Source organism: Atta cephalotes (genome assembly GCF_000143395.1).
Source record: "Atta cephalotes unplaced genomic scaffold scaffold00047, whole genome shotgun sequence".
Classification (NCBI taxonomy): Eukaryota; Metazoa; Arthropoda; class Insecta; order Hymenoptera; family Formicidae; genus Atta; species Atta cephalotes.
The window spans coordinates 1,734,510-1,738,306 of NW_012130111.1; positions in this window are offsets into that span (position 1 = coordinate 1,734,510).

The following is a 3,797-nucleotide window of genomic DNA, read 5'->3' on the forward strand; positions in this document are numbered from 1 at the left end:
ACCACCACCACCACCACCACCACCACCACACACACACACACACACACACACACACACACACACACACACACACACACACACACACACACACACACACACACACAAAAGCGAGTCCGTAGATTTTATTTAAAAATACCTATATGATGCATGTTGAATGTATAAATAACATTTCTTGAATGTTTTTTCGAATGGGGCACCCTTCTAACTGACTGTAAGCTAAAACTTTACAGGTAATATTGTTACAATATATAGTGATTATTTATGAAGAGCTTATCTTTGGATTTTATATAGATTAAAAAAGAGAAATAAAAATTATAATAATAAATATGACAATTAGGGAAAATTTCTCCGATGACTTTGACATATGTTGTCAAGGTCATGACTCTGAGTGATCTCCAAGAAGTTCTAGCTGATGCTCGCTACTCTTAAAATTAAGTTAATAACTTAAAAAGTATGTATTAACATAAAAAGTTTAAAAATAATAAATCTATATTACTGTTTATACGCTGTCTGAAAAATGCGTTACGTTTCTACATATTCCGAAAAATAATACTAAGGCTTCAGTGATCTAAAGGTTTAGATTAGGAATGTTAAAGATCGACTCCCGGATGAGATATTTTTCGCAATAAATTTATTACAGATTTTTAGTACATTAACATCTTTCTAAGAGAATACCTGATTGAACATCAAATTAAAAATTGCTTGTTTTTTTTAATTTGTAATTACTACAGCTCAATTGTGTATCTAAGTCCGAAAAATTCGGCATGCGGTTCAAATGATTATATAAATGATACATACGTATTATATAAATTCACATGGAAATTTAAGCAACTAAGATCCAACTTCGACCATTATAGATTTTAATTTTTACTTGTTTAAAAAATAAAATCTTATTTCTGCTATTTACAATATTAATAACTATTCCACATTTCCCTAAAGGCTTTGGACTTTTCACGTGAATTTAGGTCCATCCCATCCCCCGCCCTGCCTACAAGAGGTCTTAGACAAAGAAGAGATGGCATGGACCTCGCTTTGCGTGGAAAGTCAGATGCCTCTAGGCAGAAGATAGTGTTGAGATCTTAATATAATAATAAGATTATTTCTTAAATATTTTTTTGTTAATAATTTTTTAATGGATGATGAGCGATGACTAAGATCTCTCTTGAAGTTTATTCAAGATCTTTGATAACATATGTTAAGGTCATCAGCAAGGTCTTCCTTTTATATTTATCTGCATACTTATCGTTATAATGTTTGTTTCTTATTTTTTACATTTTAAACTATAAAAAATCCGATAAAAGATATTCATAAATAATCAACATATATTATAACAGTATTAGCTGTAAAATTTCAGTTCAATCGAAAGGGTGTTTCATTCGGAAGTATAGCCTATTTCTCTTTCCTATTCTGTAACTCGTTATGACAGTAATAACATTGTTGTCATTACAGATATTTTTTATGGTGAAGAAACTGCGCAACGACAATGTGATGATGTCATTATTATTATAACAATAGGAATTTCGAAGTGGGATTCTCTTGTAAGTTATAACGTTTTACTTATGATTGTGTTGATATTGTTAACTACCAATGGTGACAACCAATGGCAAGGACGATCCTGGAAAAAAACACGGCTCTCATTAACTGTCGCTAATTAAGGAGATGCTAAAGATGTTTTACCGATTAAAACTTAGACGATTTACACGTCATTGATACAGAAAGGTTGCAATACTTTTTTTCGATGGATTTCAGAATATAGCTTGCTCATCGAGTGATTAGTTCTTATTTATAGATCTAATCATTTTCGTTCAATCGCTTTACGAGCAAGGCTAAGTTTCAAAATCCATCAAAAAAAAAATGTTACAACCATCTGTCCAGGACCAGCTGTACAGATCGAATATGGATTCTGATCATCAACTTCATCTTCATTTTTTTCTACATTTTTTGTTTGCTCTTAACTCGGCGAGTTCGTCCACTTCTTCATTATCATTTCTTGTGATACCAAAAGTTGAACAAAAAGGCACAAACATATGGCATTAGCCATATTAACAAGAATTGGAAAATAACTTTCGGTACCTTTCTTCTGCATTCTTCTTCTCTTCCATGAATGGCTTTTCTTTTCGCGTAGCTAGGTCGAATCGATGGAAATCGCGCCACTAGTTACTCGAATCTAAGGCCGATATTCATAATCGATTCTTATATTTGAGACATCTTAAGTACAGTCTTAAGATGTCATAAGCCAATTAGAGAACTGTATTAGCATTTTAAGACATTACTTAAGACAGTCTTTAAATATAAGAACGAACTATGAATATCGCCTTAAGTCAATGCTTCTTTGCTAATAATCTGCCCACGTATACTTCTTTGCGAGTTGTGTGTGTGTGTGTGTGTGTGTGTGTGTGTGTGCGCGCGCGCGCGCGCGTGTGTATGTGCGCATGTGTACTTGCGCGCGCGCGTGCTTGCGCGTGGGATATGTAGATACGTACATATATCTATCTGTCGTATTTTCATACATTCACGAGTATATGCAAGGCGAGAGGGCGGATGGCAAAGTGGATGGAAGCGTGAAGATGGTATGCGTGGGGGTGCGGCGAAGGTATGAGCGTGTTATATAAATAGAAGCGGTCAATGCTGCTATGGGAACTATACTACATACGCGGTGGGGTAGATGGATGCGCAGCGTGAGTAAAATACCTTACTCCCAATTCATTAATCCGTATTTAGCGTGTGCTTGAGCATTCGGAACTTCAATGTAGCGCGAAATTTAAAACTCAAAAGTACATAGAGTCAAATAACTATGAAGCGCTAAGACAGGAAATATATAAAAAAGTGTATTTCACAAATTTTATCTTAATAGAAATATATATTGCTTAAACATCTTAATTCTGTGGAGTAATTAATTAATTCATACATTTTTCCTAACATAAATTCGTTGAAATTTAGCGCAAAGAATTTTTCGCTGATTACAAATACGCAAGATGTCCCAAAATTTGCGACTCAGTCAAAATATTGTAGCAAGAAGGTTTTCGAAAAATTAAATAAAAAAAGTTGTATTTAAATTTTTATTTTAAACAATATTTTAGTTAATAATAAGGATTTTTCAGTTTATAATAAGGATTTTTCAGTTTATAATAAGGATTTAAATATGGCCAATTACATTTAGATTAGGTAGATAGACTACCTGCCCATGTAATGCGTAGCAGTAGTATTAATGAGCGTTGATAAGCGATCACTAATAGTCACAGGTGACTACTTAAAGATAAGGTTAGTAATTGACCATATTTAAACTATTATTTCTCAGAAATTGTTGCTTAAAATAAAAATTTATGAATCACTTTATTACTTAATTTTTTGAAAACTTTCTTGCTATAGGTAGTATTTTGAGATGCGAATTTTGGGATTTCTGTCCTAAAAAGATTTTGAAAATTTTCATTATAGTTTTACCTTTTAAAGTTGACGTGAAACTAATAGATCCATTCAATTATATTCCTCCGGAGTAAATGACGGGTCTATTCAGAATCCACTCAATTGTATTCATCTATGTTATCATCTAAAATTGAATTATTTTTATTAAAAGAACTTAGTATTTATTCTTTATTATACAAATTATGTATGTTTTGATAGGAAGAAGCACACCTTCAATATTTCATATTGATAAATCTAAATACCAATACAGCATATTGATTGGAAATGATTTGATATAAAATATCGAAAATTTATGCACTTTTGCTCATCCCTACTTTTGTCACCTTTCTCGTTCTCCTTCTTTTTTGGCTGTATAAAATTCATTGCCGGTGCTG